The sequence below is a fragment of the Callorhinchus milii genome, unplaced genomic scaffold (assembly GCF_018977255.1).
Source record: "Callorhinchus milii isolate IMCB2004 unplaced genomic scaffold, IMCB_Cmil_1.0 Scaffold2, whole genome shotgun sequence".
NCBI lineage: Eukaryota > Metazoa > Chordata > Chondrichthyes > Chimaeriformes > Callorhinchidae > Callorhinchus > Callorhinchus milii.
In genome coordinates, this window is record NW_024704743.1 from 105,393,178 (window position 1) to 105,410,612 (window position 17,435).

Below are 17,435 nucleotides of genomic sequence, written 5' to 3' on the forward strand. Positions count from 1 at the left end.
GTTCCTTTGCCTCCCTTGCCTCCTTGAAGGCGCGTCTCAAGACCCTTCTTTTTGACCATGCCTTCAGCTGCCCTCCAACCCTCCCTGCTCTCCACGCTCATGATCCCAACTCCCTGCTTGAATCCAAATCCCTGACTGTCCAGCACCTTAGGATGTCCTCCCGACGTGAAAGCTCCATACAAATGTTACTTCTTGTTATCTGAAACACCCACATACCAGGGTTTTATGAATATTTGCTCTGTGTTTTCTTTAAAGATCGTACAATTGGCTCTTTCCTAACAATGGCCTGTTGAAAGCTTATCTGTTGCTTCCAATTAAGAAGTGCGGAGCCAGTCTGGTGCACTTTGCATCTACTGCTTTCATGGTGCAGTGGGTTTTTACAGCCAAATTCAAGTTCAATTCCAACTCACCACCAAACATACAATATAAAGGCAGCAACTGTGCACTCCAGTTGGGATTATAAGAATTCATTACAACCCAGCCAGCAGGAAGAGGTAAACACAAGATGGAACCTAAATCTGGATTTAAAACAAAATAACTAAAATTACTAATATCCTACTGTAATACATATGAACCTGTTACATTTTTAATTTAGATTTTCTTAATCACTGCTCGATTGTTCTGCATTCTTTTTAAAAAAATCTGATCTTCTTTGCAGCTGTAAACCAAATGTAATATTTAGTCTGTATAGCCAGCAAGACATTTCTGATCACAGCTGTGCTACTTTCATTGTTGGAATTGATAGATGAGCTGAGTTTTAATCCTTTCTTTGTGGAAGAATTGCAGCTGTGCATTGCAATAATGACTTTCAGTGATGAAAGGAAAATGAATCTTCTTTCACTTGCATTTCTATTCCTAATAACTCATTAAGCCATGATTTTAAGATTTTTGGAATAATCTACAAAGCTTTCCTCACAGTAAGTTATCTTCCACATAAGAGATTCAATTTATTGAAATAAAAAAGACAAGGTTGAAAATATTGCCACATAGCTTTAATTTGAATGTACCTTCAATTTCACCCACAAACTCTTGCATTTTGCCCACAAAGTATAGTCAACTCACTTTACAGTATATTCTGTGAAGCTCTTTGAGACATCTTGAAGACATGATAAGGTGCTATATATTATTAATAATAATAATAATCCTTGCATTTGATATAGTGCTTTTCACGTCTTCTAGATGTTTCAAAGCGCTTCACAGAATATGCTGTAAAGTAAATTGATTGTATATTTGTGGGCGAAACGCGGCAGCCAATTACACACAGCAGTGTCCCGCAAACAGTCGTGGATTGAGCGACCAAATTGTTATTGTTTTATTTCTTGGCGGATTAGTATCAGGCATGTAGAGTAAGGAAACTTACCCAAGGTTTCACCCTGCTGGAAATCGAACCCAGGACTCTCACTTGCAAGGCTAGTGCTCTAACCACTAAGCTACAGGACTCCACTACCTTATACCTTATTTATTCAAGAAAGCTATGGTTAATACAGTATTGTTACATCAGGGAGTACTAAATTCTTTCTCCTGAAGCAGTGAGTTCAAAGGCAAGCTTGATTAATGGGATAGTTCTTACACGACCTATTTGATGCTGGTTTCAGTTTCAGTTGTGGTCTGAACCACATAAAAGAACATAAGCTTCACAATTTGCAAATATATCCTAACAACATTCGGCAGCTGCCAAAGGGAAAACAAACATAAGAGGAATAGGTCATATCTTTTGCAGAATGGCTTTAGATGGTAGCAAAAGACAATCAAATGCAGATTTAGGCTAAGAAAATGATAATTTATCTCTGTAAAAAAATTGGAATCACATCTTAGTCCCTGTGGCCTTTTCCTGCAATTGAGAATCTATAAATGAACATCACAAGATCACAAACAGGTACAGGTCTTTGGCTCATTTGATCTCGTACTTACCCAACTATTCTCCTATTACAGCATCAAGCTATGGAGAGGGTGGTAGTGAGTAGCGCATTGCAAAGGTTGTGTCTAGAGGTGTCAAAAGATTAGGGTTTCAGGTCTGTTGGAGGTGAGGTAGTGCTAGAAGCAGCCGATGTTGCAGAGATGGAGGAAAGTGGATTTGGTGAGAGCCTTGATTAACGTAGTGAAGGGCAATTGAGTATCAAAAAAAACTCAGAGGTTCCACCCAAGCTCCATGAGTTGGAGTGAGCAACCAGTGAGGTTGATAGAGAAGAGGAGACATTAATTGAAGCCAAGCAGGATAGATTCAGCACAGATTCAAATGCTGGGAGGATCACATAATGTAGATACAACCAAGCAAATTAACTTGGAATACGAGCCCAAAACTGTAGGACTTGAGAATAACATTAAGAACATAAGGACATAAGAATTTGCTAGGCAAAACAAAGCCAAGATCCATCTAGTTCGCCTACCACCATCCTGGCAGTCATTAACTTAATTAATTAATGTATTATTGTTGAACATTGCTGTGCACAAATGGGCAGCAGTGTTCACTACATTTTACAGAACATCCTGTGATGCACTTTGAGACATCCTTCTGTACCAAATGCAAATATTAATATTATTCAGCAATATATTTGGTCAGCTTGTCTCTGTCACATTTAGTTGTGATGCCAGACAGATTAAAGATGTGTTACCCAAACCAAATCTGGTTGATATTGGTTTGGGTAATTCCCTTGTTCGATTATCTCAGATCTATTATTGTCTATTATTAGTATTATATTATTATCTATCCAGATTTAACAGTATCCATTTTTCATCCTATTTATTTTTCTTGAAAATGTGTATTTTAACTGAAACTTGAATTCATCAGTTTCAATATCTAAAGTTGCATTTATTTAAAGCCAATCTAAGATGCCTGTAAGCATGAGACAACAATCACTGATTTCTTAATCACAATCTTAATCTGTACAATTATAAAGTAAAATATGCTACAATAGAGGTAATTCTTCACCGATTTTCTCTTTACTGGAAACATCATGACAGTCATTAGCACTGCCCTGATCGTTAAGTACATTTAGTAAATCTGCTTTGAATTAACAATACTGGAGGAGATTTTCCTCCTATCAATATAATTTATGTAAAGTGATCAGAGAAAATTGCAATCTCAGTGGTGCTGATATTACATCCTTACAAAATAGAGGTGTAATTTTCTTCTTTTAAGTGTTACCCATCCACTACCATTCATAAAATCCAGATCATTCAAAATTCTGCCATCCGCATTCTCACCCGCACCACAAACCTCCGCTCCCCGATCACCCCAGTCCTTGCCAGACTGCACTGGCTGCCTATCCCAGAGAGGATCGATTTCAAGATCCTTACCCTTGTATTCAAGTCTCTGCACTCCTCTACATCCCCCTAACCTCTCTGACCTCCTCTCCTCAAAACAGTACCCATTGCCTTTGTTCCTCTGGGTCTGGCCTCCTCCTCGTCCCCAGAGTCCTCCGCTCCACCCTCGGCGGCCGTGCCTTCAGCCACTATGCCCCGAGGCTCTGGAATTCCCTTCTTCACTCCCTTTGCCTTGCTCCATTGCTTCCTATTTTCAGCTCTCTGCTGAAGACCTTTCTTTTCTATCGCGCCTTTGGTCACCTTCCTCCCCCTCCCCCTGGCTCGGCCCCGGGATCTGTTACTGTGAAGCGCTCTGAGACGCCGTCCGGTGTGGAGGGCGCTATATAAATCCAAGTTGTTGTTGTTGTTACCCAGATAACAGACACAGAAAACATCAATAAATAATAATTCTTGCTTTTCATAAAGTATATTCTCATGTTGTCAAGAGATGTCAACGTGCCTTACAAGATTTTACTGTAAAGTGTAGTGACTGTGAATTTGTTTGTAAATATGCAGCCAATTTGCGTTTGCAATGCACCACAGACAGCTATACAGTGAGTGACCAATTTTATCTGGAGGATTGTTGCCCAGGAGACTGGGAGAAACTCTCTTCTCTTTTTGGATAGAATAATAATAATAAACCTAACATTTGATAGGATCTTTAACATCCACCTGAACTTGGTTTAACATCTTATCCGAAGGTTAGAATCTGACAATGCATCACTGCCCAGCACAGGAAAGGAGTGTCAGCCTATACTAGAAAGAAACCTGCATTTTTAAAGTGTATTATTATGTTGAACCATTGCAAAGCACTTCATAGGTACTTACTGTCAATGCAGTGACTCATTTTGTAGGCAGATTCAGTCATTTGCACCAGCAAGGTGCCACATTAGGCACAAATGACCAATTACTGAAGGAATCTTAGCCAAGAAACTGGGAGAAACGCATTTGTCTTTTCCCTTTTTTTTCAAATTTTTCTTTAAATGAAACTTTTTCTTTCAGACATCTCAGTGATTATAAAAGCCTGCAGCAAAGTGCCGGCATGATAAGGCGCTACATCAAATACCAGGATTATTATCATCATTATCACCCATTTCCCGCCAATCTCCACTCACTCCCTCTCTCTGAAAGGATCGACTTCAAGGTCCTCACCTTCACTTACAAGTCCCTTCATGTCCTAGCACCTCCCCTCAACAATAATAGAAAAAAATATATGAATAGTATAATTGAAGGCTCTCTTCACTAGATTGTACCCTGGGAAGACAAACATCTGTTGTGTAGTCTATCTTAACCTCCATCATAAAATGTAGTGACAAGGTTACTATTTTAGGGGTTAGTATACCCAAACATATTCTTGTATCTTAAACAATGAAGGAGTACTTTTAATGTTTACACTTGGATAACAAAAATGCTTGGAAATAGCCCAAACTAAATTTTCACCAGTAATGATTAATTCAGAATGGCACTTTCATAGTTTTCTCATTCTGCCTTGATTTTGTACAGTGTTGCTAAGTCAGATACTCTCACATTGCACACTCCCTAATGTTAATTAATGGAGTTCCACAGTGCAGTCTCCTGTTTCAATCAGCTGTGTTGACTTACTGAACAAACAGATTAAAAATCCCTGAGAATCGCTGCATGTTGATACAGTTGCTGGAGGTGGTTTAAAGATGAACATTTTTTAAGCTTATTTCCTAGTGTGAGTACCAGATACTTTTTGAGTGAGTCAGTGCCCGTGCTTTCAATCACTATGCCCCTAACTTCTGGAACTTCCTGCTTCAATCTTTCCATCTTGCCATTTCTGTCTATTGCATTTATAAAGCATATTTGATGTCAGAAGGATGTCCCAGGGCAATACACAGTCAACGATTTGCACCCGAACCGTGGATGGGATTCATACTCTTCTCTACCTCTATGACCTGCTTGTACCCCACTCCTCTGCCTGCACCCTTTGCTCAGCTAAAGCAGGCCTGATGTGGGTCAATGACCCCTCCATGTCACACTCGCGCGCGCGCGCGCGCACGCGCACACACACTCTGTAAAGCAGCAACATAATCATGTTTAACGTGTGCACTAAGCAAGATTCAATGTGATTTGACTTCAAAGCATTCCTAAAAGAAAGGAGGGAGTTTCTCTTAAGTCCTGGTGAACAATCAATCCCTCTGACAAAATTGGTCATTCACATCCTGGCTGTTTATTTGATGAAAGTGTGATGGTTTAAAGCAGTGGAAGTGGCTCCACCTGCATATTCGCATGAGTCTAGGTAAGCTAGTGTTCAATCAGTACTGTGTTTTCATTTTGTTTTTGATTTATGGCATAAATATTCAATCAAAAAATGTATTTTGTTAGTCAACCATAAAGGTTGGTCACCATTGGTTTAAAACAAATGATTATATTGCTTCCAAAGCCAGAGCAGACTCAATGGACTGAATGGACTCCTTTTCTGTGATCTATTAAAAGAGGAGTTAAAGAATTGGGCCCAGTGAGTGTAAACCATTGAGAAATGTTTAAATTAGATGTGGGATAAGGAGAAAGAGATGGAATAGATCTTAGATTAATTAAAGGTAAAATAAATGAATTGTAGCAAATCCAAAGTGTAGCTATGTAAAGCAGAGCACTCCAACCTTAGCAAATGATGTGTGTGCCTGTCACTTTTATAGTATAGTGAGAAGATCGGGACTCTAATGTAAAGAACTGGACTCAACATTAATTGGAGTCCTGTAGCTCAGTGGTTAGAGTACTTGCCTTGCACGCAAGACACCTGGGTTCAATTCCAGGCAGGGCGAAACTTTGGGCAAGTTTCCTTACTCCACACGCCTTATAATAATCCCTCCAAAACAAAAAACAATAATAAATTGGTCATATTCAATCCATGACTGTTTGTTGGACACTGCTGTGTGCAATTGGCTGCTGAGTTTCGCCACAAATATACAGTCAATTCAATTTACAGTACATTCTGTGAAGCGCTTTGAGACATCTAGAAGATGTGAAAAGCGCTATATCAAATGCAAGGATTATTATTATTAAGCATGTTAAAAACTATTTGAAACATATGTAGGCTTCTTGTATTGCAATACAAACCAATTACTAGATTCATCAAATGCATTGATTCAGAATAATTGCAGCTGCGATTAGTATCTCTCTAATTTGGTATAAAGTGAAGAGCTACAATTTATTATTCAATTTGTTTTCACTTGTTTTCAGCCTTAGTTGAAAAGATGTAGACTAATGTTGTCGGTGGTAAACAACAACAACAAATTACACTTGTCTTGCGCCCTTCACGTTGGAAAGACATCCCAGGGCGCTGGCCCTGGCATTTTACACCTGGTCTCTTACACAGCACACTGCATTTGAAGGCTATTGTGTATTGTGTGTTTGTAGGAGAACCAGCAGCTAATTTGTAAACATTAATGCATCACAAACACAAGTTGTTGTTATTGCATTTCTTTTGCATTGATTTTTCGGAATCAGAGGTACTATGTCCTCCTCTCTCTCCGTCCCGCTCGCCTTCTATCCCCACTTGACCCTCCCACAACTTCCCTCTGTTCCAGCCTGGGAATCCTCCGCCGGGCTCACTGTGGCACTCGGCGTTGGCTGTCCAGCAGCAGCCACACCGACTGCCCCATTCCCCACCACACTCACCAGCCACCCCGGACACAGACCCGGGGAGCCAACCTCGCTTCCCTCATCCCCATTTCCCCCACCCCTGCCCCACAACGTGGACCCCCTTCCCCTGCCACACACCCTTCTGTCAACCGCTCCCTCCACATCGGACTACAAAACGTCTGCTCCCTCTGTAACAAGGCCCTGGTCATCAACGATCTCATCCTTGATGAGAGCGTTGACATCATGGCCTTAACGGAAACCTGGCTCACCCCAGGCGACACCTTCCCCCTCACGGAGGCCACACCACCCGGCTACACCTCCCACCACATCCCTCGCCCCAACCGCCGTGGCGGTGGTGTTGCCCTTATCTCAAGGACACCACTTGCCCTATCCCCCTACTCCTCTGGCTCTTTCCCCTCTTTCGAGCACCTCACCCTCTCCCACCCCTCCTTCCTCTCACTCAAAATCCTCCTCCTCTACCGGCCCCCTAAAACCTCTCCCACCTTCATCTCCGATATTTCAACACTTCTTACATCTCTCTGCCTCTGCTCTGATCGCCTCATCATCCTGGGCGACTTCAACCTGCACTTCACCCCCTCCTGCTCCATCTCCTCAGACTTCTCTTCCCTGCTCTCCTCACTCAACCTCTCCTTACACATAAACTCCCCCACTCACAGTCACGGCCACCCACTCGACTTGGTGATCACCCGGGGCCTCAGTGTCTCGGATGTCACTATCACCGACAAGGCCATCTCCGACCACCACTTCATCTCCTTCACCACCTCCACCCCCCTCCCCACCTCCATCAGACCCACCACCATCTTCTACCGCCCCTGGAAGAAGTTACCCCCACAATCCCTAACCGCTGCCTTGGAGTCCTCTGAACTCCTCTCCCTCTGGCCTTCAACCCTCACTGACCCCTCTTCTCCTCTCACCCTCCTCCACAACACCCTCTCCTCCACACTCGATACTCTTGCCCCCATCATCTCCCGTACTGTCTCCTACTCTCGCTCCTCCCCCTGGTTCACCACCCACCTCCGCTCACTGAAGAGCCAGGTGCGGGCCGCTGAACGCACCTGCGTCAAATCTGGCCTAACAGTCCACCGACAAATCTGGCTGGACCTCCTCAAAATCTACCGCTCCACTCTAGCCTCGGCCAAGTCGTCCTTCTACTCCAGGATAATCCTGGAGGCGAAGAACAACCCCAGGCTACTGTTTTCTACCACATCCCGACTCCTCCGTCCCCCCCGCCACCCCGCGCAGGTCATCTCCTCCAACCTTCACTGCGAAATCAAGGGAATTCGCTCCGCCGTCACGTCCCCACCAACATGCACCCACCGCCCTCCTTCTCCCTCCCACACTCCGACTCCTACCCATAATCCCCTACACAATTTCGTACCCGTTTCCCCACCCTCTGTCACCAAACTCATCCTTTCCCTGAAACCCACCACCTGCTCCCTTGACCCCATCCCCACTCCACTCCTTATCTCCCAGCTCCACCTCCTTGCCCCACATATCACAGACATCGTCAACCTGTCCCTCTCCTCTGGCTCTGTTCCCATTCCCTTAAAAACTGCCACCATCACTCCCACCTTGAAAAAACCCTCCCTTGATGTGTCGCAGCTATCAAGCTACCGGCCCATCTCCAACCTCCCTTTCCTGTCCAAGGTCCTGGAAAGAGTTGTCGCCTCCCAGCTGCGCTCTTTCCTTTCCACCCATTCATTATTCGAACCCCTTCAGTCGGGTTTCCGTGCTGCCCATAGCACAGAAACTGCCCTGGTCAAGGTCACCAATGACATCCTGACCATCTGTGACCAGGGCTCCCTCTGCCTCCTCGTCCTCCTCGACCTATCGGCAGCATTCGATACGGTCGACCACGCTATCCTCCTCCACCGCTTGTCCTCCCACCTCAACCTTCAAGGCCCTGTCCTTGAGTGGTTTAGGTCATACCTCTCCCACCGTCTTCACTTTGTTTCCACGAATGGCTTTTCCTCCAGCCCCCGCACTGTCTCGTGCGGTGTCCCTCAGGGCTCTGTCCTCGGTCCCCTCCTCTTCACCCTCTATATGCTCCCCCTTGGTGACATCATCCGCAGACATGGGGTTAACTTCCACATGTATGCGGATGACACCCAACTCTACCTTTCCTCCTCTACCCTCAACTCCACGACCACCGATGTCCTGACAGCCTGCCTGTCCGACATCGAGTCCTGGACGAGAGACAACTTTCTTCAGCTCAACGTGTGTAAAACTGAGGCCCTCCTGATTGGCTCACGTCAGCGCCTCCGCACCTCAGGCGCTGACAGCATCAGCATCCAAGGCTGCACTCTCCATCTCTCAAAGCCAGTCAGGAACCTCGGCGTTCTGTTTGACCCTGAGCTGTCCTTTCTCCCTCATATCCGCACCACAACTGGCACCGCCTTCCATCACCTCCGGAATATCGCCAGACTACGGCACTACCTCACCCCTCACGCTGCTGAAACTCTGGTCCACGCCTTTTTTCACCTCAAGGCTGGACTATGGGAACTCTCTCCTCGCCGGCCTTCCCGGCACCTCCCTCCACAAGCTGCAGGTCATTCAGAACTCTGCAGCTCGTGTACTGTCCCGCACCAGGCTTCGGGACCACATCACTCCCACCCTCGCTCGCCTCCACTGGCTCCCCATCCCCCAGAGGATCGAATTCAAGATCCTCATCCTCACCTGCAAGGCCATTCACGGCCTTGCTCCCTCCTACCTCTCCGACCTACTATCCCCCTACCTACCTGCCCGTACCCTCCGTTCCTCTGGCTCCGGTCTGCTCCACATCCCCCTCCCCAACCGCCCTACCATCAGTGGCCGGGCCTTCAGCCTCTCAGCCCCGAGGCTCTGGAACTCTATCCCCCAGTGCCTTCGCCTTGCCACCTCCCTTTCCTCCTTCAAGGCCGGTCTCAAGACCTTTCTCTTTGACCGTGCCTTCAGCTCCCCTCTCGACTCTCTACTCCCTCCTCTGCTCCCTCCTCACCCTGACCATTTCCCCCCTGCTCGGGTCCTGACCCAACTGTACAGTGTCTTGGGACGTCCTCCCGACGTGAAAGGCGCTCTATAAATGGAATCTTGTTGTTGTTGATGTGTCGTTTGATGCATTTGTGTTGTTCAGAAGATCTGATTAATTAAATGAATGAATCGCCTTTTAAACTTGTGCACTGAACATTAAATATTGACGGCTACGTCTGATGAATGTACCAATGCAATCTGTCTTTGTCAGTTTAATGAGGTGGACTTCTGTGCCATGTTGCTTTCAGAAAGCAATTGGGTTAGCTCTAGATCGATTGAGCTGCATTTTCTATCTCACAGAAAATGGTGGATATGCCCCTGTTATTGGTAAATTTAATGAATCTTGGTAGAGAGAGAATATAATGGGATTTCCCATTATACATGCTCTCGATGGTATATTTACCAGAACTGAGAGAATAATCACCCAATCAATCAAGTTTTTGGGTGCTCAATCAGTCTTGAATTTCCAGCAGCACTGTGCACTTGCTAGTCTTGTGGGGAAAGCATTCTCTGAGTGTATCTCAAACCTGTCATTGATGACAAGTTTTGAGGACACCTTGTAACTGTGTTTTGCAAGGAGTTCCATAAAATGAAATATGTTTAGAAATACTGAGGTTTGGAGCCAGTGATTTTTTTAAAACTTCCCTTGGTGAAAAAAAAACTTTTATAACCACAGTCAGCATGAAATAATCTCCTCTACCCACTTGGAAAATAGAGTGAGAGGTTATGGTATAAAGGGGTCTGTCACACCAGAATATCTAACCCAGCCCTTCACTCCTCACACTTCATCTGTTTAGCTTTTCATTTGGAACTTTCAAAGAGACTTTGAAAATCTATAAATACAATCTATAAAACAAATGTGTTTCTTCAGATAAAGTCATGTATTATTTTACTGATGTACAAAAGGAGACTCTTAAAGAGATCATCAAAAATGGACCACCCGGTGGGACATTGTGGTGCATACTGCCAGGTGTGGCATCATGGTTCTGCATAGCTCAAGAGAAGAGATCGAGGGTATTGATTGGAAGATACAAGGGCCTCAGTCCTAACTGTTAATTCTTATTGGTATCTCCATGTCGTGGTGGACATCAACTTTTCCCTGAATACTGTCCTGAAGGACGGAGCAGAGAAGGGCCAAACGGAACTCTGGTCATGCTCATCTCTCTTGTCAGTCTCTGTGTCAGACACAACAAAATACAACAAATTACATTTATACCATGCCTTTTCACATCAGGAGGGTAGTCCAAGGCACTGGCTCACCAAAAAAAAAGCTTCGAAGTAAAGCATTATTGTACCTGTGGGAATATTGTAAGCGATGAAATCATGCTGAGACATATTAGATAGTTAGTATGATCATTTTTATTAGTAGATTTAATACTGCATTCCTTAGATTCCTGCTGAGTGCCTTACTGATACGACAAGTTTATAATGAAAACTATTTCAAATATGGAGATTGCATTGATGCATCCCAGCAGGCCAGTCATTCTGAAATCCTCTTCCCTGGAATGAAGACTTATATTTATTGCCTCAAATAAAATGTCCTGGGGCACTGAGTGTAACATTTATTTCTTCGGCAACATAAAGGCAAAGCAAATGTCAAACAGTTTTTAAAGTACGCATTCATTTCCTGCACAACACGGAATTGAAATGCAATTACAGCTTATGGATATGAAATGTTAACAACATATTTTAAACTCATTCCCTGCATTAATTTGTTTTTGTATTAACACTAAGACACCGTTCTCATCTCTGTATCTGAGCAGTGAAACATCTTCTATTCTTAGGTACAAGATCCTCAACTTGAGATTCAAAACCGCTCCATGGCATTACCCCACACTACCTTTGTAACCACTTGCAGCTTTACTGATCCAGCTGTTCCCTCTGTTCAGCAAACAACAACAACAAAATTACATTTTTATAGTGCCTTTCATGTTGGGAGGACGTCCCAAACACTGGCGTACCTCATGGCCCGGGCCTGATCCATTCCACCATCAGCAAATGAACTTTCAGCCATTCTGCCCCTGCTTTCTGGAACACCATCCTGGAGTTGCTCCAACTTGTTCTCTCTCATTCACTATTAAAGACTACCTTAAGACATATCTCTTTGCCTGCACTTTCAGTCATCTTTCTCACCTTCCGCCCTCTTAGGCCTCACCCCCACCCACCCACCCTCCCCGCCGCCCTCCCTACACCCACCAGTGAGCTGTGTGAAGCGCTTTGAGACATACTCCTGATGTAAAAGACCTTATAAAAATGTAAATTCTATTATTTTAGGAATGTTTTGTTGCATATGGGATGGCATAAAGTATAATAAAGGAAAGGGGAGAAAAGTTATCATTGGATGGCTCTTGTACACCTTCCAGCAGCTGTCTCCAGAGATAACAGATGCAAGACTAGAAATAAGCATCATGGCTGCATACTCTTTCAGTGTGGTCGAGCAATAGAATGAAGAACAAATTGAAAAATGCATGGATCATCACAGATAAAACAACTGTGCATTTACCCTCCACAAGTACCTTCAGATAGTGTCATCATTACAGAATATCCTTGTTGATATTTTAATTGCATTTTGAGAACAAAATCTAGTTCTAGGAGGATTAAGTTTGAGCACATAAATAGGCTATATTTTAGTTCATCAGCATGACAGATTTCAACTAAAAATTATACCTCCATTAAATAAAGTACTTAGAGAAATGTTAATTGTAATTTGTTGCAATGGAATGGTGGCACCGTCTGGATTACCATGGTGATGGGTCAGTAACTAAACACTTGTCTAATAATTTATAGAGCAGTAATGGTGCTTCAAAGCATCAATTAAAAATAACAACTATGATACATCAAAAAAAGTGTTGCTCAGGGCGGAACAACAATAAATTGTAACCAACGTTCACAACATCTGATTTAGAGGAACGTAAATTATTTGGTTTTATACACCTAATGCCATCTTTGCATGTAATTTTTATTAATTAACAATAATAATCCTCTTGTTTAATACAGTGTCATATTACATTGTTGTAATGTCTCAAAAGTACTTCACAGGATTTATTGGAAACTATAGAAACTGTAGAGATTGTGTACTTTGGTTTAGCGTCTCATCAGAACTATGTCACCTCTGATAATGCAATGGTCCCCCAGCATTGCACTGGTGTCTTTGGTTGCCCTCCCACCTCTCTGCCGACGTGAAAGGCTCTATAAATGTAATTTTGTTGTTGTTGTTGTCTCAGCCTAGGCTATCAGCTCAATTTACAACCATCTGACTCAGAAGTGAGTGCGCAAGATTATTGATGATAAGGTGATGTTATGATGCCTTCAGAGAGAGAGACTAGGATGTAGGGGAATACAATAGCATAAGTCTGACAATGATATGGCAGTTCTTGTTCTCAGTGAATTTTAAGATTGATTTACAATAATAATAATATTCCTTGCATTTGATATAGCACATTTCTGTGAATGGATTTGACTACCTGGAATCTTTTTTATTGGCAGTACATGGATAACTTTCGTGCCAACATCCACAGCTTGAAGTTGAACTCAAAGGGATTTAACTTGCGGTGCTTATCAACAACAAACTTATAAACTACTGAATTTCCAAGTTATCATATCGAATGTGCAGAGGAATGGGTGCATTCGCCAGTATGTCAGATTGTTCTAGGCGTTTGATATTTAGGCTTGCAGTCCTGTAGCTTAGTGGTTAGAGCACTCGTCTCGCAAGCAAGAAGACCTGGGTTCGATTCCCAGACAGGACGAAATGTTGGGCAAGTTTCTTTACTCCAATGTATCTGTTTACTTAGCAGTAAGTAGGATCCTGGTTGTTTTGTTCACTCAATCCACGACTGTTTGTGGGATACTACTGCTGCCACATTGTTGGCTGCCACATTTCTTCCACAAAATGTACAGTCAATTCACTTCACAATATATTCTGTGAGGGGCTTTGAGACGTCTCAAGATATAAGGTGCTATATCAAATGCAAGGATTATTATTATTATATGTACATTTCTATGCATTGAAACATGGTTAGCCAATGGGCATCAGCCTAACCCATGTTTTAGATCCCAGTGGGTAGGTGTGCTAGGCATAGCTTACAAAACAGATGGAATTTCTGCTACTTCTTCCACACGGCGGTGGTGGAAGCATAAAATTTAAGTGTAAAAGGTAACTCCTAGTTACATAGATGGACCTTTTTTTATGTCCTCTACCATGTGGAGTACAGATTATGACAGGGACAACCTTCAAAGTCACTGCTATTCATTAAATTGAAAGAGATAATCTCCAAGCCAGAAGGTATGGCATCAGTTCCTGGATCTTACTATCTTTGTGGGTGGGAGCCCAAGCATACTTCCACGATGGCAATTTGTAGAACAACAAAGAGTGACAACAAACAACAGATTGCTGCTGCCATTTATTTGAAAGCCACAACCACAATAAAAAAATAGCAATGCAATGAAAACAAGTCTGACTATCACTGACCAAAGGTTATTCCCACCCCAACTCAGGTGCAAAGCCAGTGTTATTAAGCACCTAGGGATACCCACTTGACATAAAAGACACTATATAGAAGTAATATAATAATAATAATAATAGTAAATTTGTATTGTATTGTTTTGAAAACCCTTTACTCTCTGGCACCTCCCTACCTCTCCGACCTCCTCATTCCCCAATCCAAAACCCGGTGCCTCTGCTCGACTGGCACCGGCCTCCTGCTCGTCCCTCACACCCTCCGCTCCACCATCAGAGGTTGCACTTTCAGCCACTACGCCCCAAAACTCTGGAACCCTCTCCCTAAATCCCTCCGCCTTGCCGCCTCTTACCCTTTTTTCAAGTCCTGCCTCAAAACCTTCCTCTTTGATCCTGCTTACGGCCACCTCACCTCCCCCGGCTTGGAGTCAGGCTCCGCCACTGTTAAGTGCTCTGAGACACTACCCTGTGTGGAAGGCACTATATAAGTGCAAGTTGTTGTTGTTTACGCAAACAAGCACATTCAGAATAGCATGTAAAGTTGTCACTAGTCTTTAGACAGGAACATAATGAACTGAAATGGCTAGTAAAGGGCAAAGGCTCAACATTTCAGATTATCATAACTATGGATAGAAAGAACAGGGTGCATTGAAGTGCCATACCTATAATGAATGCCACATTTTCAAAGACAATTTAAGCCACCCCCAAATACAGATACTGTTCTTTGAGTTGAGAATAGGATTTAGAGTCTTTCCAGCAGAGATTAACATATTGGACGTTAAAATGTTTAGTGTAATCTTGGTAAAATACACATTGCTTTCTTTTCTTTTTTCAGGATAACTTAAGCCTTGCAATAATTGCAAAAGCCATTTTCAAAATAGTGCTATGTGAAGAGTTATTTTTCATCTATGGTTTTTTTCTGAGCTTTGTGAAGTCTACATCAAGCAAGGCTATTATTTTGGTACAGAATGTAATTTAATAGAATGGGTGCGTCAGTTTTTGAAAATGATTAGAGCCCTATGTGTGTATTCACACAGAATTTCAATATACCTCACTCCTTTTGCTTTTAAAAGCAACATTTCAAAATTCTGGTGCAATTCCAATGAGGAAGACACAATAATTCTGAGAATCAGAATTCGAAGTGGCATTTAGATTGTAGAAAATGCAATCTTACGTTCCAATCATTCACCACTGATTATGGAGATAGTTCTGCCAAATGAGTGCCCATTATATTGCTGCTATCCTGCAGTTAGCTGCAAAAATATAAATTGGCTGCAAAAATATAAAATGGGGCAGATTAACTGTGAGGTGATAGTATTGATATATTCTAGTGAAAAGATCCAAGAATTGCTTTCTTAACACTGACAAAGGTTTTATTCTGAAATATCTTTCAATTTGCCTTTGAAATACCGTACTTTATTTTTGCGATCATAGGCCTAAAATTCCACCTTGTCTTAGCCTGTCAAACCAATTTGTTAATCACATATAATTGGTAAGCAGGGTCTCATTGGAACTGAACTGGCTCCAAGTTGAATTTTTGGCAATGTCAGAAATAAATCTCAGTCGTCCGATTTTAAGCCAAGCAGGTTTGCGCTACTCCAGCATTGCTGATGACAGATCAGCCAGTCTGACTTTTTAAGAACTGCAGAAAACTCACTTCAAAGTCAATCAGGATTCGGCTAAATTCTGGACCCTCAGAAATGTTACACGAATTGAGCAAATCTGGAGCAACTCAACACTTGGATTTAGTATTACTGAATCCCATTAGAATTGGCTGCATAATAGCAAATCATATAACAAATATTGAAAAATGTGAAAAAAATTCAAATACTTCAGTGTACTCCTCGAAGTTAGAAGGAGTCAGTTATTCAAAGTAACAACAAAGGTATTTGTGGCTATTGAAAAATAAGGTTAACAGCACTATTTCATGGTTTATTGAAGACTTCACCTCAGTCTTTTTATACCTCCAACAAGCCGTTCTTTCAGCCTAGAACTAAAACATCAGTCAGTATGATAGAGCCTGATTTCACAAGTAGAATCTTCAACAGCTTAAAATAAGCTAAGAAGTATTTTTAAGTGATTGTATAACCTGGCCTGATGTCGCTGAGAAATGTTCACTCAAAATAAAAGATGGGCACCCTTCACATTCAGAGAAATTCTCCTGATGTGAAAGATGTTATATTAATGTAAAAATATTGTAATTTGTATTACCCAGCACTAATGGGGATGATTCTCCGATTCTGACTGTGCATTTGATTTCCCCACCAAGATTGGTAAATTTACTCTTGTACAGAGAATGGTTTGGACCCTCCCTCACCCCCATCCAAACCTCCCCAACCTACCACCACCACAAGTGAATTAACTAGTAGATTCGAACTTTGTGCCCCCCCCCCCACCCCCGATTAATTATTGGGCACCAACCACTCACCAGTTTAATGAAGTGGTTACCTAGTCGGTACAAATGTTGTCCCCATTTTCTCAGATTCTGGTTTATTATTTGTTATTATATTCACAATCTCCTGAAAAGTATTAAAATCCATTAGGTTACTTTTTTGATTCACAAAAGTAATCTTAAAATTTCCATTGACTTTTTGTTACTAAGTTCAAACTCTTGAAATATGTTTTACACAGTGCAAACTGTAGACTAACCATTTAAAATATAGAAGAGCTGTGAAAGCTGAACAGAACATTTGCAAGGAGTAGAGACTGTAATACTGAGGGATTTCTACACAATTCTAATAATAATAATCCTTGCATTTGATATAGAGCCTTATTACGTCATTGAGACATCTCAAAATATTTCACAGAATATGCTGTAAAGTGAATTGACTGTATATTTTGTGGGTTAAACATGGCAGCCAGTTGCCCACAAACAGTCGTGGATTGAATGACCAATTTTTTTTGGGGGGGAGGGATTATTACTCCTGGAAAGCGATCCGTCAATCAACTACCAACCCGGTTCCTACTTGCTGCTAGGTAAACAGAGGCATGTGGAGTAAGAAAACTTTCGCTCCACCCAGGAATTGAACCTGGATCCTCT

The 17,435-nt window shown here is 42.5% G+C and overlaps 1 long non-coding RNA gene across 1 annotated transcript in view; it reads right to left on the reverse strand.

Moving 5' to 3' along the window:
* Nucleotides 1-10,810: 10,810 nt before the first annotated feature.
* The window catches only part of LOC103186717, a 46,374-nt gene continuing 39,749 nt past the window's right edge, over nucleotides 10,811-17,435 (reverse strand). Inside the window, exon 5 of the long non-coding RNA XR_488804.2 lies at nucleotides 10,811-11,114. This is a non-coding gene — a long non-coding RNA (uncharacterized LOC103186717). The remainder of the gene's footprint in view (nucleotides 11,115-17,435) is intronic.